The sequence below is a fragment of the Mus musculus genome, chromosome 6 (genome assembly GCF_000001635.26).
Source record: "Mus musculus strain C57BL/6J chromosome 6, GRCm38.p6 C57BL/6J".
NCBI lineage: Eukaryota > Metazoa > Chordata > Mammalia > Rodentia > Muridae > Mus > Mus musculus.
In genome coordinates, this window is record NC_000072.6 from 117,142,286 (window position 1) to 117,167,228 (window position 24,943).

The 24,943-nt window shown below is 44.5% G+C and overlaps 1 long non-coding RNA gene across 6 annotated transcripts; it reads right to left on the reverse strand.

The window, feature by feature from the left end:
* Positions 1 to 2,876: 2,876 nt before the first annotated feature.
* Positions 2,877 to 10,257, reverse strand: 2810048H02Rik. 6 transcript variants are annotated; one of them, XR_377985.3, is made up of 4 exons: positions 9,209 to 9,376; positions 4,652 to 4,946; positions 3,625 to 3,702; positions 2,877 to 3,134 (listed from the first exon to the last, which is right to left on the reverse strand). It is a non-coding gene; the product is annotated as an RIKEN cDNA 2810048H02 gene (long non-coding RNA). The 6 variants fall into 6 exon arrangements; XR_377983.3 differs by lacking the exon at positions 3,625 to 3,702 and adding an exon at positions 9,646 to 10,257 and having other exon boundaries at positions 2,881 to 3,134; positions 9,209 to 9,337; XR_377987.3 differs by lacking the exon at positions 3,625 to 3,702 and having other exon boundaries at positions 2,881 to 3,134; positions 4,652 to 4,775; positions 4,866 to 4,946.
* Positions 10,258 to 24,943: the final 14,686 nt, after the last annotated feature.

The window sequence follows — 24,943 nt, forward strand, 5'->3', positions numbered from 1 at the left end:
TATACAATTGATATCTTAATGATGTGTTCTTGTTACTAATACACAGTGGCCCTTTTCACATCTTCAGACTTTGCTTTGAGATCTACTTTGTCAGATATGAGAATAACTACCAGCTACCTTTTTGCTTCCGTTCTTTTTGATAGATTGTTTTCTTTCTTTGTCACTCTGTGTCACCACTGTCACTCTGTGGGTGTCTTTCCAAGCAAGTTGCGTTCTTTGAAACAACAGACAGTTGTTGCTTGGGTTTTGTGTTGTGATTGTTTTTGTTTTAACAGTTACCTAGTGTTGCAGTAATTATTGTTTTTGGGGGTCATTACACCCCCTTTGGTCTTTAAATATCTATTAGGGCTTTCTACCCCACTTCAGACTATATTATTTCCAGATTAAAAAAAAACACCCTGAAACCTCTAAATTTATGATAAGCTTAAAAGCATCAGACAGAGCTGGGCAGCTGTCAACTCTCTATGCTATTTTATCTTCTCCCCTTTGGTGATCCCTGAGATAATGTTCAGACTGGGCTGCTCCTACTCCATCAGGACAGCCCTCATGACCACATGCTCACGATGAACCTACCCCACGGAGACTTCCTTCTCTCTCCACCCTCTTCCTTCTATTCATCCCTGCCTCAGACCCCCAAGCCCAGGAACCATTGCTCTGCCTCCTCTTTCTGCCCAGCCCAACCTGTTGGCATCTTTATTAGCCAATCAGGGCAAGGTCTGCACAAGAAAAGCTGGTGTACATGAGAATTTGTTTGTATCGAAGCAATCTGGCCTTGGGAAGCAGTATTTAGCATTTGGATACAAGTACTAGACCAATCCTAACAACCTAGGCTGTATTTCTTTATGTATGAGTTAAAGTCATTTACAATTACAGTTATTATTGAGAGGTTTTTTACTATTTGCCATGATTTTGTTGGTTATTTTCCTGTTTAGTAAGATAGCTGTTTGTTCTTTTATTTCTTCTTTATTACTATTAGAGATGTGTTGGCTTGCTGAATTAGACATGATGAATTCTTTCCTAACTCTCTTGTTAGCCTATTTCTGTCAAAATGTATCCTTTCTTGTGATTAAGTCTGTCTTTGGTTCTTTAATTGTTTTGCAGTGCTGGCTTGATGACTATAAGCTATGTTACTTTGTTCCTGTCTCATTTCTCTGTCATTTTTGAAAGGTAAATATACCAGACACAGAAATCTTGGCTGTCAGAAATTTGCTTTCAAGGCTTGAAATGCACTGTCCCATGCTTTCCTGACTCTTAGGAGTTCTGGCGCTAGATCTGAATTGACCATGCATTTGCCTTTGTAGGAGAGTTGGTGTTTTTTCCCTACGGATTGTAGCATTGCTTCTTTTCTTTGTATGTTTGGCAGCTTAACTTTAAGATCTACAGAAAGTTTCTTCTCTGGTTGTGAATATTTGGGGGATTGATGCTTCATGTGTTTGAGTTTTCAATTATCCTTTTAAATTTTCCCACTCTACTTTCATTGAATTGATGCTCTAGACCTTTAGTTTTCGTCTCAGCGCCATCTTCTATTCTGAGGATTCTTAGGCTTGCTGGTTATTGGATGCTTTGTCTCCTTTATCGGTAGTTGAAGTCATTTCACTGATCTTCTCCACTTCCATAACATTCTTTCTTCCATTTGGTCGAGTGCGTTGCTGATGATGCTTGCCTCTGCACTTTGTATTTAATCCATTGTTTCTCGTTTCAACATTTCTCTGGGTTTTTAAAATTCAAAACCTCAGTGTTCTTGCTGAACGTTTCCATGTCTCTGACCTTCACCCCAGATCATGTATTACTGGTCTTCTGGCCCATGTGCTTACCCTTCCTGCCTCTGGCCTTTCTCTTCAGCTCCTGGATTGAATCCACCCGACTTTCCATATCCTATCTGAGGTCACTGAACACAGCTTTGAAACCGTTATGAATCTCAGACTTGAGTTTGATATTGGAGGCACTGTGGTATTTGGAGGGGTGGTTGCCTTGTTTTTTTGCTTTTTTTTTTTTTTTCTGTTTTCTTGTGAATCTTGACCAGAATTTATACATTTATTAACTTGTTAAATCTTTTCAGGTTTTATTTGGGGATCATATTGATTTACTCCTTTGGGCCCAATTCTCAGTAACAAGCAGAAGAATGAAGTTAAACATTTGTGATAGCAACATCAAACTGAGATAGAGAGACACAATGGAAACCCATGCAGTCCCTCCAATACATCACCAATGAGCACAAAACCAAAGAGGCAGATCTAATGCAGAGTGTCCTATGATGTTAATGTTTTCGATTGAAAAATGAAATGTGAAAAGAGTAAATGAATGTAATTTAGAAAGAAGTTGAAATGAAATAGAAGACAATAAATAAATATGAAGAAGAGAAATGGAGAAGAATTTTACAGGTGGAATAGAGCAAGATATTGTGACAAAATTTTTAAGGAAAAAAAAAACCAAGCAAGCAATAAAAACAAAGATTTCCTACTAATAAGGAAACTCAAAACAAAATGAGATTATATATATTAATAAATAAGAGAGAATAAAACTTAAAACATGAGGGTTTTTTTAAGTAAAATCGAAATTCTTCCAAAAATTATAGTTGAGAAAAAAAAAGGGGGAAATAAAAGATGCAAAAAAGAAAAGTCAGAGATTGGCCAAGAATGGAAAGCATATATAAACACAATTAGATGACTGTGTAATGGGAGTGAAAGTTTTAGAAATAAACAATAAGGCAAAATTGATAAATATGTAGAAAAAGGGAAATGACAAAGAGGGGTAAGAGGGCATACTGGAACCGCTTTCATCTGCTTGAAAATTAGAGTCTAGGTTTGTAAAGTAGAGGAAGGGTCAATAGAATTTTGTGGATTCCTTCCTGCATTTTGTGACAAGAGCTGTGAGCCAGATTAAACCCTCCCTCCCTCCCATTGTGCTTGCCCGGGTTTTATCTCAGCACTGTGTAAAGTTACTACTCTGGGGCCACAGTGTATACATGAGGTGTTGACAGCAGAGATATGTCCTGTGCTGCTCTGTAACCACCTGTGCCGTGCAGGTAACCATGATGGTGTCCACCATTGCTGTTGGAGCTACATTACAGAGGCTTCCACTTCCCGGTCCAGCCACTCAGCTGCTGCGGAGTCTCCACAAACAAGAACTGCCACCTGTGACAGGCATGAAAAAGAATAGGTATGTCCCTTTATCTGAGAGAAATATATGCCAAGACTTTCTGTATATACCATGTTTCTCCTATATACTCATATCTACTGTGAAGTTTAATTTTATAAATTGGGAACAGTAAGAGATTAATATAATAACCAGTAAGAATATTGAAAAATTATAGCAAGATATTTTAATACAAATGTGAGTGTGCTCTCTCCTTTATACTTGATCTTGGTTTTCGTCTCCTTCTCCTCTTCCTCCTCCCTCTCCTCTTCCTCCTTCTCGTTCTTTGGACTTGGGATGCCTCCATGATATGCAGTGATGTTAGGGGCATAGTTATTCTGACACAGGTTTAGACTACATGAAAATAAGCACTGTGGTTTTAAAATCAATATGACAAGGAGGATGCTGAGTGCTAAACAGTTAGATCATGTGCACAGCATGGAGAACAGGCAGGTAGATGTTTCACTTCCCCAGTAAGACAGTGCTAACCTGCATGAGACTCCCTTCTGCTCCTGACTTTCAGAATCTTCTCCTTTGTATCTCTGGACTGCAGTTAACTACAAGTACCTGAAAGCCAAACCACAGAAGAGCAGGGAGTCTATGTACTCCTGTTTCAAAGAGCTACTTCCTGGATCAGACAGACAGACCGGAGGTAAGGGAAGATGGTATTTTAAGTAATTATTAATTTAAGTAATTATTAACAAGCTCCTACCCAGTAAGTTCTCATATGTACCAAGGTTCTCACTGCAAATAGAAATAATAACTTTCTACGTAGAAGTAGGAACATCCTAGATTGTCTGTAAAAAAACTAACCATTAGCTGTAGACTGCAGCTGAGACTGTTGGGTTCGAAAAACCAAAACTCCCCAAGCAGTCACAAGAGTCCAGCAAAGCAAGATCTTTATTTGAACTGGGCAGCAAAATCTGATCAGTCAGGGACAACAGCATAGACGCGGGAGCCTACTGTGTCTTTGTACGTATGTCTTAGTAAGTATTTAAGCAGACAACAAAATGTTACTGTACACAGGCTGCTAGTGACTGATCAGAGCTGCAGAACAGACTCGGGAGCTGAACTGCAACCACAAAGAGAAGTTGTACAGCACTTTTAAGGGATGGAACCCCTAAGCAAGAGGGAGCAGGGTGGGCTGCAGCATCGTCCAATCATATGTTGACACAAGGAAATAAATGTTGGTGACTAAGCCTTATCCAGGTCACCTGGTTTCAGGGTCCTTGATTCAGCTTTTGCAGTCAGGTCCCCTAGTGGACTTCTGGCCTGGAATTCAGAATGATAAGGGAACAAAGGAGTGGGCAAGCTGCATGCTGTTAATTTAAGTCATGGCAGGCAGTACATATATAGCGTGTGTGCGTTATTTTAGAAAATCAGCACCACACCCCTCTTCGTTCTTTACTGGTTAACAGACAAACATGAAACCCCTGAAGAAGCAGGCTAGGAGTTAGTTCCTGAACCTGGGATCATGCACTCCATTTTGGCCCTGCCAGCAAGATGGAGGTTGTACCTGAGATGGCTGGACTCGGGCAGCTGTCTCCTAACATTTGCACATTGGGAATCAGAGTTGAAAAGAAGTCCGCCAGTACAATATTGTTGGCTGAAGGAGGGCGCTCAGTGTGTCCCAGTGAAGCCTATTCAGTTGGGTGGACAGCAAATCCCATCAGCTCTTCCACCCCAGCCCTGGTCATCGTGAGCCAAAGGACGAAAGCAACGCCTCTCACCACGGAGCATCATGTCTCCCTGGTCCAGATTCCCATGTGAGAAGCTGGTGCACGGCCATAGCGAGAGGTCACAGGAAACTACTGAGGGAAAACAAAACAAACAGAACACTGAAGCCAAACGTTCTTGACCCAAGAGCAGTTCTCCAATCTGAAGTCTCAATAACATCCCAGATGTTACAGCTCTGTAGTATGTCTAATTTCACATTTTGAGGTTGTACATTAATGTAAAAGTCCAACAATACTGAAATCTCAAAACTCAGGCTGCAGAGGCAGAAGAATCTCATAGAACCTAACTTGGGTACAATGTGAGACCTTGCCTAACAGCTCTGGGCAGAGAAGGAGAGGGAGAAGGAGACAGGGGAGAGAGAGAGAGAGAGAGAGAGAGAGAGAGAGAGAGAGAGAGAAAGAGAGAGAGAGAGAGAGAGAATAGCTGGATAGTAAAGCATTTGTCTAGCATGTGCAAGGCACTGAGTTCAGCTCCAACATTGAAAAAATACATCACACACACACACACACACACACACACACACACACACACTCACACACACACACACACACACACACACACAATTTCCAGCCTTCTAATTTCTGGTGATGGGTTTGGGGTTTTGCTGTGAAAAAGCACAGACAATACATCAAAAGATAGAAAATGGTTAAAAGACTGAGCGAGCCCCACATAAAACCCCGGAAGCTGGGCCTCTAACACATTCTTCACACAATAGCTGCCAACACAAGAATCTAATCCACAAAGCTAAGGCTGTTAGTCAGAACCAAACAGCCCCTACCCAATTTTAGTCATCTGTACTCTAAAAAATATGTAATTAAAGTAAAGGAACTTCTGGAGTTTGGAAGCAGAATGAAGAGTAAAATACATTTGAGCTCACTCTACATAAACACACAGCTGGGGATGAGTCGCTTACACAATTGTTTGGGACCAAAAGGGCGGCTCGACTGCATCCAGCTGTACTTAACGCAAAAATATTCTACCCAAATATGAATATTGACTCAAATATGCAGTTTTCAAGGGCCTTTGCCCACTAAACAAGAAGGAGAGCATTTAAAATATTTGGCAAAATACACAACTGGGAGGCATCTCAATCTCTCACTCAACCATGTGGACCTCACCTTTTAAACGGCAGTCAAAGGTAAAATAGAGACAACTTAAATAAAACCGTTAATTGAATGTATCCCATATACAGCATACACACACTTTTATATAGACATGATTGTCTATATGCAAAAGTGTCTCCACACCCTCTAGCCAGAATGCTTGCATTCTTTCCTTCTGTCCACTGTACTTGCTTTATTTCATGTAGGAAACATTATATTCAAAAGAGAGATGAAAAGGACAGAAGATGCCATGTTTAACATCAATATACTAAAAAATAAATTATTGTTTAATCATCACAATCATTGCAAAGAACAATATTTGGAATTTTAGAAATCTTTTCCTAAGCAATACTTTGGTCAAAGAGAAATTATTAAATGGTTCATATGCTTCTTAAAAGCAACATGCCCAACAGCACCTTTCGATATTGTTAAATCTGCTTTTTCTGTAGAAAAACAGCTTTTCCTAATTTGGATCATGAATATGAACACAAACTTTTACACACACACACACAAATGAATGAAGAATTCTGGGCTGGGAAGATAGCTCAGTTGGTAAAGTCACTCTTTGCAAACCCAATGACCCTAATTGTATCCCTGGAGCCCATGTGATGGAAGAAGAGATCTGGTCTTTGAAGTTGTACTAGGACCTCCACATATGATGTGTTCTCATGAACACAAGTGTGCAGAAATTAATTACAGAATTATAAGTATTTTTAAAATTAGTGCCAGTGGAGGCAAAATGGTAAAAATGGTGTCAGAAGTGGAAGGAGAAGAGCAGTGTATGAAATGTGTCCTTTGGTTAGAAATGAGATAGGAAACCTCCATTTGCCCACTCAAGAATAGCAAGCTGAGCCAGGAGCATGAGAGTATCGACAAGATATGGAAGACAGTGGGAGAGAAGGAGATAAATAGATGGATGGATAGATAGATAGATGACAGACAGGTAGATGATTGATAGATAGGATAGATGATAGATAGATAGATAGATAGATAGATAGATAGATAGATATGATAAATGACAGATGGTAGATAATGAGAGATCATTGATAAATAATAGATAGGTAGTGATAGATAATTATAGATGATAGATATGATAGAAGAATAATGATAGATAATGATAGATAATAGATAAGTGATAGATATTGATAGAAAGATGATAGATAGATAGATAGATAGATAGATAGATAGATAGATAGATAGATAGATAGATAAGAACCATTAGGTAGAAAAACCATAAGAGCAAGAAAAGGAAAGGAAAGACAGAGAGACAGACAAAGAGGGAGACAGAGAGAGGCAGAGAGAAAGCACAGATATCCATGTCCAAACAGGCATAACAAGAGAGAAATATAATCATCGAAATGTACTCATGAGCACAAACTTGAAGTGGCCACTTTTTAAGAACAAGTAAAAGGCCCCGGGAAGCCCAGGGGGCAGGAGTGCCCGAAGTGAGAACCAAAGGCGAGAGCCACAGAAGACACGACCTGCTCAGCCTTCCTGAGCATTCAAAAGCTGCCCCGCAGCATGGTGTGTTGGGGTGGTGAGGGACGAGGGCCCTGCAATTGCTTCTGCAGGTCTGACACAGAATCAAAATCAGGAATGCAGCAGACACCTTTCCAGTGCATCTGCCTAAATATTCGCATTGAAAAGAAGGCCAAAGTGAGAACTGAGAGTTGAGGGTCAGAGAACATGACTTACTCCATTTTAGAACACGCAGCCATGTTCGGCCTTAAGCTTCAACTTCCCAGGACAGCCCAGGCTTCTCAGACAAAGCCCAGAAAAAGAACAGTCAATCAGCAACTGCCCTGACATCAGGCCAGGGGCTTGCAGATACGAAAACGCCCCTATAAAGTAACCCTCTCTCCCTCAAGGTACGAACAAATAAGTGCACAAATATTCCATATCATAAGCTCAACTAATCCTGATGAAGGTGACCTAACCACAACTGGGAAAGCCCTCACTGGCTTTAAAGGGGGCCTGCGAGCTTCCCTCACAGTTGCCTACATTTTGTTTGGATGGTTGACCCCGCCTGCCAGCTGTTTCTACAGAATAAATGCTTTGTCTTTGCATACTGTTCCAGTCTGGGGTCTTCTTTCAGTGATCCTCAGACTCTTAGAAGAGCTGTTCTGCTGTTGTAGGATGCCTTCAGCACCCTGTTCTGTCATTGACCCAAATGAGGCTGAGATCGTCTCAGAGGGAAAATGATAGTTCCTCTCTGACTCACAAGCACAATGGAGTCTTCAGGAGGGGTGTGGACACCAGTGTGGGGCACCCCGATGTGTCTCCAAGCATAGAGTGAACACCAGAGTGCAGTACCCTGAGTTTCAGAGTCTCGGAACTTAGAATCTGGATGGTCAAACAGAGAAGCCAGGGTAAGGATGAGAGACTCTGTGCAGGCTCTTTGGTGTGTTCCCAACCTTCCTTGCTGGAGAATTTTCTAGAAATGGGGGTAAGGGCTGCCTAGTCTGGAGTGCTAAGGAACAGGAATGCTGGGGGTCTGGAGGGTGAGGGTGTCCTCCAGTGTGTCAGGGAGAGAACTTGAGTCAGGCAGGGTCACTGGAGGCTGTCCTGAGGACACTGAATGCAGGAAGTGAGAACTGGGAAGATTTACCCTCTGATTCCCAGGGGCACTTTGAGAAAAAAAGGGGGTGGGGGGGCAGTGTAAAGTTCAAAAACAGGAGAGCAGCATCAAAGGGCAAAACAAAAACAAAAACCCTTTACCAGAGCTCCCAGGTTTGTGTGTTTTCTGGCATTTAGTGTTGCGTTTTATAAAACACAACGGGATGGGGCATCCTGGCCCTGGCCTTCCGCCCCTTCCCCCCGCCCCCCAACAATCAAGCCATGTAACAGAAGGGGAGAGAGAGGGAGAGAGAGAGAGAGGGCGAGAGGGGAGAGAGAGAGAGAGAGAGAGAGAGAGAGAGAGAGAGAGAGAGAGAGAGAGAGAGAGAGAGAGAGAGAGAGAGACTTAATCCTTTTATAGGTGAGCCAGGCTGTACCTGGCTGTTGCTAGGTAACTATTGGGCGGAGCTTAGAGAAAATGCTAACATTTAGTCTTTTTTTTTTTTTTCTAAAAAAAAAAAAAAATGAAGCTTTAGACAATGACCACCCCAAGAGCATCATACCTTGGGCAAATTGAGGGCTCCAGGGAGCTACAACTTTGTTCCTGGATGTTTGTCCTAGCAGTGACAGACATACGAGGAGATACAGGCCAGACCCAGCACTCCAACCAAGCCTACCTTGCTGTCAGCTCTCTAAACTGTTTTCTTGGGACCTGGTTGAGCTAAATCCCCGTGCATCGAAAGGCTTCACTCAGGAATCGTCTGAACCACTTGTTAACTCCACAGGCTCCGTGTCTCCTCAAGACCCTGTAGAAAGCGATTTGTGTGAATGGCACCGTAAACCAAGAAGGTTATAAGGCAGAGCATGATTGGCTCCCTGGGGCTTATTGCAATAACTTTAATCTTCTGGAACGCATCTGGTATGAATTTAGGAAACGAACGGCTGAAACTCCCCCTAACACAGCTCTCTGGCCCGAGTGCGCAGTGAGATGGGCTATGTTTTCAGGCCCGGCCCCAGGCTCCTTACTAAACAGGCCTTGAAAAGCGTGGAACACAAAAGGGGGCGGGACTTTCAGTGCTTTGTCTTTGGGGAGGAAACAAACAGAAACATCTACCTTGAAGTGCAAGTGAGCCAGGCCTTCCTTGAAAGAGCATCTGTCACTAGGGATGGAGACTAGTCTGGCACCTGCATTGTCTTGCGGCAGTCTGTTTACAGGTCCACGAGGGGGCGGGGCTTTTGAGATCTTTGTAGCAAAAGAGTCCGTTTTGTTTTTGTTTTTGTTTTTTAACACCTGGGACTCTCACTGTCCATTGCAACCAAGTCCAAGGCTTGGGGACCAGCTTCTCCTATGTTTACAGCCCTCTGGGTCAAGACTGAAAATAATGAATATGTCAGGTCATGTCTCATCTCTGATTTGTCTAATCTCTTTCCTGTGGTCCTTCCAGGTTAATTTAGCGCACCCGGTCCTGGTGTTGCCTCTGGGGATTGAGACCTAAGAATGTCCTCTGTGCTTTGCATTTGGATTGTGAGTCTGGAGCGGGTGGGGGGTAGGATGAGGTCTCTTTGATGCTCTTGAGCTTCAGGGCCAGAGTCTTGTTTGGAAAAGCCACACTTGCCTGCAGACAAAAAAATAACAACTACTTTAGGAGCATGGGATAAAAAGCCAGGAATTCCTATACTTCTCTATGCTGGAGAGCTACCCTTCAAATGCATGTCCTTGTCACCTGAGGTCCCTGGAGAGTGACCAGCTTCAACAGTAAGAATCAGGACGCTTCCAAAAGTTTCGCACTGGCATAATACCTTTGCAGCCAAAGGCTTTGCTCAATCATGTTGGTAAATGAGGATGCTGGCTCAAGGTGTGAAATGGATCAGCAGGAAGAGCTACCTGACAGACAGGCAGCAGGCCTTACAGGCCTCATCCTTGCCAGGGTTAGGCATATCTCAGATGTCTCCTGAGCCTGCTTCCTTCTTAGATTAACAGATGAGGATGCAGTTGCCTGCCTACAGACTATGTTCTGTGTCTATGGTAGTAAATAAGAACTATTTACTACAGTAAATAACAGTAAACGTTCAGGTTTCCTAACTTCAACCCCTTCTGTAGTTCAGCATTTCATACACTGAAGATACTACATGGGTTTAGAAGATGATGGTCCATTGTGGACTTGGGAGGATGGCTATGAATGCCAGTGACTCTAGGTCTGATCGTAGGGCCACATACTGTATGGTTGGCGCCACCGTTGTTTACTATGAGATCTGGGAGAAGGGGCTGGAATTCCTGAACCCACAAAGCACCTTTGTGTGCCACCCAATGCTACCTGACTCACACTGGGCCTTGCCAGGGTCTGGAATCAGTGGAAAGGCAACGCTGCCTCTGCCCATCTTGCTAAGGTGTGGGGAGAGCACAGTAAGGGACAAGGGACAGTGCTGTCCTGAAGCTGCCGATGGCCAGCTGTGAGTGCTTGGGTGGGATTCTGGAGCTGGCCAGGTGCCAGCCCCTACACTTGCCAATTCCCCCGGGTTCTCTGCTAAGTGCAGTGGGGAGGTTTTGAAGGGTTTTGCACATTTCATACTGATGAGTGTATGTTTTTAATTTTGTGGAATTTTTGAGTATCAACTCAGGAATTTTCAAGAAACCTGGTCTTTCCAAAGAAAAATAAATGGTAACACTCCAGCATTTTACTTTAAAATCCGTTCTGAAGAGAAATGGGTTAAACTTGAGAAGGAGCGCAAATGGCAGGGCCTAGAGAAATGTCACTTACTCGTTTCTTTCTCTAAGAATCTTCCTCAGAGAGACCAGCTTACCTGATGGTTAGGGATACAGCAGAACCATACCGTAACACGGAGTTACCTATCGACTGTTATCTATGCACTGTCAATGCTTCTGTCAAGCTGTCTAGCACGCCTTAATGAGCAGTCAAGTCTTATTTCTGACTGTGATTATACACAATCCAGCAGCTACAGTAGGAGAGAGGAGTGAGGACCTCCCTCCCATTGAGACCAGAAAGATGTTAGTGGGCAGTCCCTCCCTCAGGATACAGACAGCAATGGCCTTTCTTCTCCCCTTGGAAGATGGAGGAGTGGGCGATCTGGACTCCCCCGAGGCCAGCCCACCCTCCCCTGCCTTTCTTTCTTTGGTCTATTTATGAGAACTCATAAATTCCTCCTCAACCACGGCCTGAGTTAATTTGGTTGAGTTTTAGTCACTTCTGACTGTTAAAAAGGTTTGGCGAATACAAAACGCCTTGCAAAAGGTTTGTACACACTCTGCTCCAGCAAGCTGGTGGAATTTTTATTGCTGTTTCCATGATAAAAGTTTCTCAAAAGTCACTTAAGCCTGGCCAATCCGCAATGTCCCATGAAATTCCACTGAACGTCCTGAGATGTCACCAAAGACCTGTCCACACAGGTTAACCAAGCTGGCCAGCTCCATATGTGGACCTATTTATTATATGCAAGAATTTTCCCGAATCCTCTGGTGTTTTCCCTAGCCGGACATCTCTGCTACCACAGATCCCTGTTGAGGCATGATCTAGTTAGGCAAAGTAGAGATAAGAGAAAAGGGATGGATGCTCATCAAGGTTTCTACTGACCTGAAAGAGCTGTTTCTCCAAAATGCTGGGCATGCCTCTGGCTGACAATCACCTTGAAGCCAGTGTTTGCTGCTCTATCAGATGGCCCTCAATCTGAAAGCAACCTTGCCTATGATCACTGATCATCACTGGACAGCAGCATCCATCAACCGACCCATCAGAGTGGGTGCAGAAGACATCCCAAGGGACTACCCACCAGCATCCTTCTGGGGCACAGCAAACCTGAATGGTATGACCCTGCCTTGGTCTCAATGGGAGCGAGGTTGTTGCTCCTCTTTCCTTTTCTGGCTGCTAGAGTATATATAATCATAGACAGATTCCTAGGAGCTAGAGCTCTCTCAGGGTCAGCTAGAGCAATTCTTAAGACTCTGTCACATACCAAGGTCCCTTCTGCCTGATCCTGTTTCCTCTCTTCCTTCCTCTTGAGTGATCCAGAAAAGAATCACAAATACACGTGCTACATGTTAAAACTGATAGACTGCCAAGTCTCTCTAGAATTAAGCCACCTACCTTCCCAGATGAAGTCTACCAGGCCACTCTTTGGCCATCCTGGACATCTTCCCCAGGTTCAGCTGATGGAATGAGATAGAAAGGGTATCTGGAGAGAACAGGGTAGCATTCGGGTCCAGCTACCATTAGCAAGAGTTACAGGACACCTGTGCTATCTCCGAGAACACCTTGGATAAGAAAGCGGCCATGCCCACCACAAAGAGAATCGCAGCTCCTACTGTGCAGCTTGAGCACAGTGAGGCTGACAGTGCTTTGAGCGATTGTCCCTCATCAGTAAAGCTGGTGAATGTCTGGACCAAATATGAAAGAAAAGACTGGACACCTACGTCCTCCTAAGGCACCATCCAGACCAGGGAAACAGTGAGGCCAGGCCTAAAAAGTGCCTACTTGTTCTCTAGTCTGACAGTTCTGTGACCCCCTACTCCCCATTTGGCCTTATGGTTACTTCTCATGTCCCCCACCCCCCAAATATGTTCTCTATTGTGTCCAACATGACCCCAGATTCTATCTTCATTTCTCTGCTCCCCAAAATCCCCCTTAACCCATTTCAAGTCTACTTTTAAAATCCTTTGCCTCTGACAATGAACTGAAATAAACCTTCATCAATTCTTCCGAGCTGAGACAGCAGGTTCGTGATGCTGCCCCTACAGCTTGGTCTCTATTCTGGGGAGTGTGCATGGGTTGGTATAGCTCAAGATCCTGGGTCTTTGCCTGAGAGGCAGTCAGTCACGCCAAAAGGTCTCTTCTTTCCTGCCTGAAGATTTTCAGGGAGCTGGAAGAAATGGGGAAGTCAGGAGTGGTAGTTGTTAATAAAGCCAAAATTTCCATTTCTGCTTCCTAATAACAAAGTCCCTGACATGACTGCTTTCCTTGTCAAAGGGAGGTGAGATGACTTGTACACCTCTGGTTGTCAGATGAGTCCCTTCTGCTCTGTGATAGACTCCCTTTCTGCTCCTGGAGACAGGGATGGATTCTAAGAACTTCAGGTAAGCATTTGGACTTCTGCACAAAAGCTGTATTGGATGTGTCATCAACAGGACTTCTAGTTGCCTCATATGTTCATCAACATTTGTCACTATGACAAAATGTCCATGGCAATTTATAAGGGGAAAAGGTATATCTGGCCTGTGATCTCAGAGGCTTCAATCCATGAACAATTGGTTCTGTTATTTCGGGTTTATGATAACAAGATATTATGATGGAAAAAGACTTCACCTCATGCACCTGGGAAGCAAAGAGAAAAGGAATGACCAAGGTTCCAGTAACTCACCAGTGACCCCAGTCACCTAATTTGCTCCCTCTTCTTAGAGGTTCCACCTCCCAGAGGCACCACTTTGGGGATCGGCCCTTTAATATACAGGCTTTAGGGAGACATTCAAGCTACACGCCATAGAACCTTTTAGAAGGGCAAAACAAATAATTCAAGACACTTGTGAGTAGGGAGTACACCTTCACTATGGTGGTTTGAGAAAGAATGGCCCTGTCTGCTTATATATTTGAATGCTTAGTCACCAGGGAGTGGAACTCTTTGATAGAAGGATTAGGAGGTGTGGTTTTGCTGGAGGACATGGGTCACCAGGGGTGGGCTTTGAGGTTTCAAAAGCCCAAACTATCAGATGTAGTCTGTCTCTCTCTCTTTCTTTCTCTCTCTCTCTCTCTCTCTCTCTCTCTCTCTCTCTCTCTCTCTCTCTCTCTCTCTCTCTCTCTCTCTCTCTCTCCCTCTCTCTCTCTCCCCTTCCCCCTTCATTTCCCCCTCTCCCTCCCCTCCTCCTCCCCCTTCCTCTCCCTCTCCCCTCTCAGGATGTACCTCCTGCTAATCTCCTCCCATGACTGATCATGGTCTAAACCTCTGAAACTGTAAACAAGCTCCTAATTAAATGCTTTCTTTGATAAGAATCATCTTAGTGTCTTTTCACAGCAATAGAACACTACAGACTAAGATGCTCACCGTAGAAAAGGAAGCTGGAGGTAAGGACACTGGCAGCCCCTGGTGACAGCCCTATATGTCCAGGGCACACAGACATAAGGCAAGAGGCCCTGGTGCTTATTTCTTTGACATAAGGCATGGCTTTTATGACTTGGTCGAAATGGACACACAATGGAAGAAAATACATAATCTACGGGAGCCCAGAGTCCAGAGCCAGGATGGGGATTGGTTCAATATGACCTCCTTTCCTGAAACCAACCTGCCAAGAGTAGAGAGTGCCAGACCCACACCCATTCTGAACTCGAAATAACTCAGAACTGTAGCTCTAGACCACACAAACTCTATCCTCAGGGTGTGAGTCTTGAGAGAAGAAATTCAGGCTGGCCATGATTCCCAATGTACCTCTTTCTCCTCTGTGCTCCTCTAAACTGGGCTGAGCATCCACTAAAGAGCCATCTGGTCCTGCCAGGATACTGCTGCCCAGTCCAGGTTAATAGGGACAGGCTCCTCCCACAGACACATTGGATGTTCCTGCTGAGTAGAGACCATGTCCTGAGTCCCAGTTGAGATGCAGGCCACTGGGAAGTCCGACCATTGGTTTTCCATGCAGCTTCTTCTTCCTTTCTCTCATCTGAAAACTAAACACATCTACCATCTGGTACCCTGGAAATGGAGGTCACATTCTGCACACAAGAAGCATTTCCGCCTGAATAAACAAGTTCCTTTCTCCCCTTCAATCCTCTGTCATTCCCAGAACTGGTCCAGCTGTTCACAGTCTGCTCTTCCTCCTGGACCCAGATGTGTTCTAGGGCAAGCACACACCTGGCCTGGCTAGGTAGAGGAAAGCAAGAAGAGCATCTCACTTCTGCAGCCTGGGAAAGAAAGGAGCAGGTGGCGGTCCACCCCCAGGTCAGCCCTGCCCTCTGGCTACAGAGAGGCACAGAAGTCTATTATCCTGCAGTCTCTTCTTCCTAAGGAGCAGTGCTGTGTGCACATCCCAGCCTCTTCAATGCGGCTCCCTGGGCTGCTGTTCCTACTCTCTCCAGACTGGTCTTCCTGTTCTTCAACACTAGTACGGTGCTGGCCATTGATAAAATATTCCTGGGCTGCAGGCAGGCCAGTTGACCCTGAGACTCAGACTAGGATCTGGTTGCTTGGACAACTGTTTCAGCAGCCCCAGTATGAAGGCTTAGGGGTTTGCAGGTTCCCTGGAAGCCTACAAGAGTCTATGGTTTTCAACCAAAGTCCTGTTGCTATAGTGTGCCTCTTAAATGTCTCACTCAAGTTCCATGTGTAAATTCTTACTTCTCAGGCAGGGATATGAGGCCCGGAGGGAGATCTGGCATTTCGTGAGTCACTGAAGGGAATTGTGAGACTTTGGTCTCTTCCCTCTTTTTCTCTTTCCAGACATACAGCTTGCTCCACCATGCACTGCCTCTTCACCACATCAAAATGACAGGGGGAGCAGCTCATAAACTGAAACTTTTAAAACTGAGTCTAAGTAAAGGGTTTTTTTCACACACACACACCACACACATGCATATGAAAAAGAATATATATAATTGTGTGTGCACACATGTGTATGTTAATGTATATATGTATATACATGTGTGTGCCAGATACCCATGGAGGGCAAAGATATCTATTTCTCTGGAGCTCCAGTTATAGGTAATTGTGAGCCACCTGACATTGTTCTGGGAACTAAACTTGGGTCCTTTGTGAGAGTAATAGGTACTCTTAACCGCTGAGCTATCTCTTCAGCTCCAACGGGCTTTCTTGTTTTGTTTTGTTTTGTTTTGTTTTGTTTTGTTTTGTTTTGTTTTGTTTTTCTTTATAAGGTAATTATCTCGGGTATCTGTTAAAGCCACATAAATCTGACTGACAGACTAACGGCAGATATGCTGGAGGCCATGATAGAAACATTCTCTACTTACAGACCTGCAGCCGTGCATCAGCCTTCAGAGTCCACATACCCAAGAGACGATAGATACTCTAATCACTCTCCCGCGCCCTCTACTCAGGCAACCCCCCCTCAGGTCTGGTCTTGAGCTCCATATTTCTCATATACAGATAGAGTTGAGCACTCTGTCTCACCACACACCCATAAAAGAGATAAATGCACAAAGAGATCAGCCTCCTGAGTCAGCTGTAAATTGGGAGTTGGTAAACAAAAAACAGATATACCCACACTTCTTCGGGACACCAAGAGCTTATAGAAACACCACAGGGGAAAAAACAACAGACCCTGCCTCTATCTCCAGCCTCTGTAATTCTCCAACACTGATCTTAATCATTGCATCCTGAGAACTTCTGTCTGAGTTTAGGCACAAACATCTCAGGTCTGCGAGGGCAGGAACGAGGAACTCAATCTTCAGAAGCCTAGAAAACTGTGCCTGGGATGTTCTGGGAAGGCTCTGGCTGTCAAAGAGCAGTGGAAGCTGGTGACATGGCCTACCTGGGTACGCAATCTGTCCCACGCTTCAGTCCTAGCCCACTCCAGTCCCAGCCCACTTGGGCTTCCATGTCCTACAGACCCAATGGCCAACTGACTATTCAACAGATTGAGGTGACATCAGGCTCAATTTGTTCTTCATAGTCAGTTCTTTAAGTTTACGAAACTGCCCTCTTCACCACCAAGCAAGGCCTGTCTGTGATACACTGACTCATATCTACACCAACAAGTGTATCCTGAACTGGACTGTAGCATCGGGAAGTGTCTACTCTTCTGCACCCAAAGCCACCAACGACCAAACATTTCAGCAGCCAGGCCAGGGAACAGGAAGGGAACTTTAAACAAAATTAAGCTACATTTACTTATTTATGGGTACACATGTGCACAGTCACGGTGTACATGTGGTAGCCAGAAGACAGCTTTCAGAAGTCCTCTCTTTTCCATCATGTGGGTCAGGTTTAGTAGCAAGCTAACCCAAGAGATGAGGGTCTTAAAGCCAACGATAAGAGCCAAGACCAAAGCCAGGCTACAAGACTGACTCCCGAGACACAGCTGCCACTCTGAGCCTGAGTGCCGCCTCAGAAGATAGCATAAACACGCTTCTGCAGGCAGCACTGTGTGGTCCATCTGTGCGGTCATTTTGCTCTGTCCAACATTTGAACCCACTGACGCTTTTACAGAGGCTGCTACTAAATGTGGCCACTTCAAGAACCAGTTTAGTTCTTGCTCCTTGGGGAATAATTCTTGTCCTTGTGAGTTTAAGCTTCACTCTAGAGTTTGGGATCCTTAAAGAGTCTAAGACTGTGAGTGAAAATGCATCTAATGGCCATGCATTTGCATACTAGAACACCAAACGCAGCTGGGCCTCCAGGCTGAAATCCAGCCAACATCTGTGTCAGCCATCAGTACCGTCTGCCCAAGTACAAACAAGCTGTATATCCCACTGACAATGGCCTGGTTATGTGGGACCCTCACCTTGACAGCCAGGACGGTACCATGAGCTTTTCTTGGCACACCCTGGAAAGGGTGCCTTACTCTTCCTGAGTTATGAGTGCTTAGGGCTCTGGCTTCCTGCTCAAAACCTCAACTCCAGTCAACTGGTGGACAGAATTATACCCACAATGACCTGCCGAAAAAGCCACAGAAGTAAATATTGCCTTGGGTCAGATCCTCTCCTGGAATCCCAGAACTGTTGAAAGCTGCCAAGGCAGGGGTAATAGATCACCACGACCCGCCTCTGTTTACAACCGGGTAATGCCTTTTACGACCGCCTCTCTCTGTCCTGAATATTTATTTTATTGCCCCTGTAGGGAGATTTTTCCATTTGGTAAAAATCATCAGATGGTTTCAGTCATGTTAACAACTGTTCATTAAACGCAGAGGGTAAACAGAGATGGAAAGGTTTGTTTCTTTCCTTTTTCTCTATTTATTTTTAACTTATGGAGAAAACTCAGGGAGTGAACCCAGGGAGGGAGGCATGTTCAGATACCATTCCTCTCACTGGGTGGGTATCCCCAGCCTTGTTTCCTGCCCTTCAGAGAGGACTAGTCCCTCATCAAAATGAAAGGTAAAGGTTTTAATCCGCAAAAGACCGAGGCTTGCGGCATGATCTTCATGTTTATAATCTTCTCGGACCTGTTTTTATTTGTTTGTTTGTTTTTGTTTTGTTTGTTTTGTTTGTTTGTCTTTTTGCTTTGGGTTCAGGGTTGCAGAAGACATGTATCTTATTTAGAGAAAGCCTTTTAAGTTTAGAACATCTTAAAGTCACTGGCATGGCATAGTTGGGGAGAAAGAACCAGTAGTAAATAGATGGGTAGATGAAGTGAGTGGATGAACAGAGGGTAGTGGAGACATGGTGATGGAAACTTAGCCAGGTGGAATCGCTGGCTATGCATGAGTGTAAGGCTAGAAGGATGGAGAGGTGAGTGGACAGATAAATAGCGCTGTGTGTGGTGGTGGAGACCGATGAAGGTGTAAAAGGAGAAGGTATTTATGTATGGATGAATGAAGAAATGACAGATGGAAGAAATGACAGATGGGTAAGTCAATGGGCAGACAGATGTTGAGTAGGCTAGATTGACAGGTGATTGTTGGGTAGATAGATGGATAGATATATGAATGGGTAGAGAGATGATGTAAAAGTCACTAGTGTCAACCTAACCCAATATAAAGGCACTGGGAAAGGGAGTCTTAATGAAGTTGTCTTGATCACATTATGTTATAAGCATGCCTATGAGAGATTTTTGGAATTGAGTTTTGGTTGGAGTGAGCGGGGCCATTCTGAATTTTTAATTAAAGGTACCATTTTGTAGGCCACAGAGTGAATGAAACCGGGAGAGAAAGCTGAACAGGCATGGGTATTCTATTGCTCGATGTTGAAGAAATATAATACATCACCCTGGATATAAAGTGATCACTTCTCAAGCCACTGCTACTGGGACTTCCCTGTCATGGTGGACTCTAACCTGGAGCCCCAGGCCAAAAAGGACCCTTCTTCCTTTAAGTGGATTTTATTGGAGTACTTTGTCACAGCAAAACAAAACAAAACAAAACTAAGACACGTGGTCAGGTAGGTGAATAATTAAGACATGCTGAAAAAGATTATTTTCAAGAGTTCATCTTCTACTCATATCTTTTGGGCCAGGCTCTCAGTGGTACCTATCTTCAAACTTGGCCTTGAAAAGTTCTATGAGGAGTCTGTGTACTACAGTTTCCAGCTGTTCCGCCAAAGTGACATGGAGTGGAGAACAGAGAACAGGATCCCCCTCTATCCAAGAGCAGCAAGCAAGGACAGAATTCTGGCTTCTCTGACGTGGGAGTGGGGAATGACTGCTCAGGCAAGCACCAGGCTTAGCCCTCCACAACTCCCAGGAATTTTTGTCCCTTTCCCTGGCTTTCCACCAGGATACATTCATGTGCTGCTGTTTTCTGGGTATCATCTTTTCCTCCCGATAGTCAGCTTAAGCATCCTGTATCAGAAAGGATGTCAGTGCCTGGGCTGTTTGCATTTCTGCTAGAGGAGGGGTGGGGGGCATGGGCAATGCTCAGGGTAAGAACCAGGGCTGGGACAAATGTCTGCTTGAACTTGAGAAAAGGAACAGAGAAAGGGCATTCTTCTATAATATCAACACACTACCATCAGCATCCCTGTCTTGATAAAACTCAATTTATCCCCTCAATGAGAAAGTGGACAATTCAAGAATATGCCTCTTATTTCTTTCTATCCACAAGTTCTGAATGGGCAGAAAGCCCATAGGGAGGGGGATCTCTTAAAGTATAGATCCTGAAGTAGCTCTGTCAGACTTACCGAAGAAACTACAAGATATATAGGTAAGCTTGCATCTCAGATAAACAACGAATAATTCTTTTCTGCATAAACATACCCCACAAGACATTCTAACAAGAACAACAACAAACAACATATATTTATCTGAAATTCAAAGGTGTCTTGAATTTCTGTGTAGCAAATTGGTTTTCTTGCAAACTACATTTAAATCCCAGGTCTTCGGAGTTAAAAATAAATAAATAAAAAATAAAAAGGAGTGGGAAGATCTGACTCTGCAAGTTGAGCAGTGAACACTGAACTAATCTCACATGGCAGGTGTGAGGACACAAAGGGGACATGAATGGGTCACTGAGTGACTGGGTGTTACACATGCTCCCAAGCTCACAGTCTGTCACTCAGATTTGTGGCTAGTAGAACGTGGTACACACAGTAGTTGCAAGTGTGCTCTGAGAACAACCCTGGATATCTGAAACCATGAGTAACACCAAGTCCTGGAAAGGTGATCTGTGGCTTTCATCTGTAACTGAGGCAGCACTAAAAGACAAGTAGGTAGTGTATGCTCTGTGAATATGCTGGGCCGAGTGATGACTGGGATCCTGGCTATGACGAATAGGGTAAGAGATTTTATCACATTCAGAACATCATACAATTTAGAACGTGAAATTATTGACTTCTGGAATTTTCCACCGAGTGTTTTTGGACCATGACTGTAGGTGACTAGAACCACAGAAATCAATACCTCTGGTGAGGTACAACTGCTGTCTTCCAGTTTAGATTCTTAGTGTTACCCTAGCTACTGAGCCCTGTCTGCTGAAAGGAAGGTTGGCTAAAGTCAAGGTGGCTAGGCACGGAGAGGTGGAACAAATCCAGACCTGATTCTCCTTGCTTGGGAGCTGGAGTGGGCTACCCTCACGCCTGGACTCTGAGAAACTCAAGTTTTCCACAGAACATTAAATCTAGGTGCTGTTCTAGCTGTGCGTTAGCAAATACTTGTGCTTAGAGGGTCTGGTCATCCTGAGCAGGACGGTGTTAGACAGACATTCTGGTCTGATGGACATACGTGCTCCCTGCAGGTGGTCCCTGCAGGTGGTCCTGCCTATGCATGTATCCCGAATTCAGTGCTATCTGACTCAGGTTTCCTGGGATCCTTCCCCACCTGGTGGCAGAGGATTTTTAAGAACTTCAGTTTGGGATCCAGTCAAGGAAGCCATGGCCAGCTCAGCACATGTTGAGCCTCAGTCTTCACTATAAACCTTCAAGAGACCCCTAGATGGCTGTCACACAAATGATTTATGTCCCCATATATGTTTCTATGACTTACTGGTGGTCACATGCACTTGCGACATTTTCCCTGGATGATTCTTCCATGTCAGTCCAAGCTTCTTGTCTTGGAAGCTAGGAGGGCTTATACTGAAAATGTAGTCTTAGTGAAAGCCCAATGTGATAGACCCAGAACCAGGATGCCCAAGTCCTACAGAAATAGACTTGTCAATTGTCTTTTGAAGTACTTTCTCTGGGGCAAGTGCTTTGACACTTGATAAGCCACCCAGCCCCACCACCGATGGAGTGCATACAAATGGTTCAAGGGACAGCAACAAGGCTCTGGGCATTTGGCTACTTCAGCTCCACTACCATACAAGTAGGACATTTAAACAAGGTGTCAGAGCTGTGTGAGCAGAGACAGTGTGTGTGGCGGGGGGAGGGGGAGGTGGACAGCATAAGCTTCTGTCTGCTGAGAGAGCCCCATTAGACTTGCATGGAGGAGGGACCAGGAGCACTGATGGGGGTGGGAGGACCAAAGATGCCCAAGGATCTTACATGTACTCACCCTCTTCTTTTTTTTTATTGGATATTTTCTTCATTTACATTTCAAATGCTATCCCAAAAGTCCCCTATACCCCACCCCCCGCCCTTCTCCCCTACCCACTCACTCCCGCTTCTTGGCCCTGACTTTCCCCTGTACTGGGGCATATAAAGTTTGCTAAACCAAGGGTCCTCTCTTCCCAATGATGGCCAACTAGGCCATCTTCTGCTACATATGCAGCTAGAGACAAGAGTTTTGGGGGTACTGGTTAGTTCATAATGTTGTTCCACCTATAGGGTTGCAGACCCCTTCGGCTCCTTGGGTACTTTCTCTAGCTCCTCCATTGGAGGCCCTGTGTTCCATCCAATAGATGACTGTGAGCATCCACTTCTGTATTTGCCAGGCACTGGCAAAGCCTCACAGAAGACAGCTATATCAGGGTCCTTTCAGCAAAATCTTGCTGGTGTATGCAATAGTGTCTGGGTTTGGTGGCTGATTATGGGATGGACCCCTGGGACTCACCCTCTTCTTAGCATCTGCACACTCCTTGGTCATCTCTTTCCTGCCTAGTCAGGTATAAGTGAGGACGATGAGGACTTCCTTTTCAATTTTACATTTCACCACTTTGAAGCCAAATAGTTCACTTTAAATGGAGAGCCTGGCTAAGACAGTGTGCAATATAAGACTTCTGGACTTTTTATATTATTTTCAAGGTTTGCTGTCCCCAGCCACCTAGATCATTTTATCATATGTTAGCATAAATCAACTCGCTTTGTAAAACTAAAATCATATATAAAAATAGGACCAGTCTTGATATTTGAACTGTTGTATGGGTCATATTTTTATATTACTTTAAAAATGCATAAATCTACATCTAAAACCAGTGCTTCCTGGGCTCATTTTATTATGGAATATTTGTACCACCAAATTATGGAAATAGCTTAGATGCCACCAATGGATGAGTGGGTAATCTGGTTTATATGCACAACGGAGTTATACTCAGCCATAAAGACAGGTGAAACCATGTCATTGGCAAGGGAACATACGTTCAATCTCATAAAAAATGAGCATTGCCTGTTTCCGCTCATATGCGGAATATAGGGAAAAGAAGAAAAGGAAGCCACGACACTACAGGGCATGCGGAAGAAGGAGGAGGAAGTGAGGAGAAGAAGAGGGGATAAAACTAATAGGAAGGTGAATATCATCAAGGCCTATTACATGCACACATGCAAGTGTCTGTCCTCAAGATGCATTACATGCATGCATGCAAGTATCACGATGCAACTGCTTGCTGTGCACTATTGCTGTCTTTTTTTAAAAGACCATAATAATATTGCTTTCAGAAAGAGACAACAGAAGTTATCTTAGCAGTTACACTGCAAATGAGGACTGTGCCCTGAGAAGCCAACCTGGGAAGGCTAGCCAGTGAACTTTGCAGGGAGCTGCCAAGCAGAGGGGTAAGGGGCAGATGCTTGCACCAGGGACCCAGAGGCTGGCCGTGCAGACATGCCTGTTTTGTAACTCTAAAGTCAGCCTCCAGGCTCCCATCTTGATTTCTGGATAGTCTACACCACAAGCCAAGGAGTAGTGGCCAAGGGATAGTGACCAATGAGCAGCAGCCTCCCCCCCACCCCCACCCCCCATTGTTCCCTTGCTGTGTGGAGGAGACCTGCAGACTTGACAGAGACGTGAGCTGCCTGTGTGCCTTCCCTGAAACAAGGCTTCCCACAGAGGAACTGGGTGAAACCGAGCAGAGATTGTTGCATAAACAAAGGTAGCCCCAAGCTTGGGAGATACTTCTTTGGTTGAGCATAGAGAAAATTCAAAAGGCTTATGACCAACCCCCACGACCCCACCCCACCCCGCATCTCTTTCTTTGTGGAGTCTTCTAAAGTGGACATGGTTTTAAATAAAAATCATTCACCAAGTGTAAAATCGTAGAGTTTTCTTTTTTCTTTTTTAAAATCTAAAATCCAGGTCCTTGGCCACCCTATTTGAATCCTAAGCGCTTACTGCGGTGGCTCCACTCACTGGCGTTTTATGTTTTATGTGACTTATGTTAGATGGCTGGCTTTTATGTTGCTCAACATCTCCTTCTTTCCCTACCCCGGGATTTTTTTCTCTTAAATATTTCGAACTCTTAGTGCATGCCTAGCTCATCGTAGGAGGACCTACTGAACGTATTTTAGTGAATGCTTGTTGGAGGGTAGGGACAGATGTGGCCCGCATCGGCTTCTGTTCTGGAGCCTCAGTCTGCCAGAGTCTTTGTTGGCCTCTGCTTTGCTCTTAGCCTGCACAGGACACCCCTCCCCCCACCCTCACTCCTTGGCTGTGAGTGGGTCCCTCTCTCCCGATTTCATAGCAAACACCAAGAGATCTGGACACCTACCTGCTTTGGACAAACTTACAGGAGAGGTTTGCCTTGCCTCAGAGATGTACTGAATGGGAGCATCAGACAAGTTTTTGTGCTCAGAGCTTTTGCCTAGGAGCATCTGGTCTTTTTTTTTTTTTTTTTTTTTTTTTTTTTTTTTTTACTGTTTTACTGTTTTACAGGCATCAGGTATCCCAAGCGCTTGATCTCGGATTACTGGAGCATGGGAGATAAGACCACCAGAGGGCGCCGGAGCCTAGCCTCTGCCGATCCTGCAGTACAACAGGGCCAGCAAGTTCAGAGTTTAGCATACTGAACGCTCAGGATAGCGCAAAAGCCGGTAGAAATGGATGGCTGCCTTCTCTGAAATGCTACTTTTTAAACACAGGGACCAGGTCGGCGCGGTTCCAGATTTGAAGCTGAGTCCCTAAAGTGTGTCTGACAAATGAATGGATGCAAAGTGCTTAGCGGA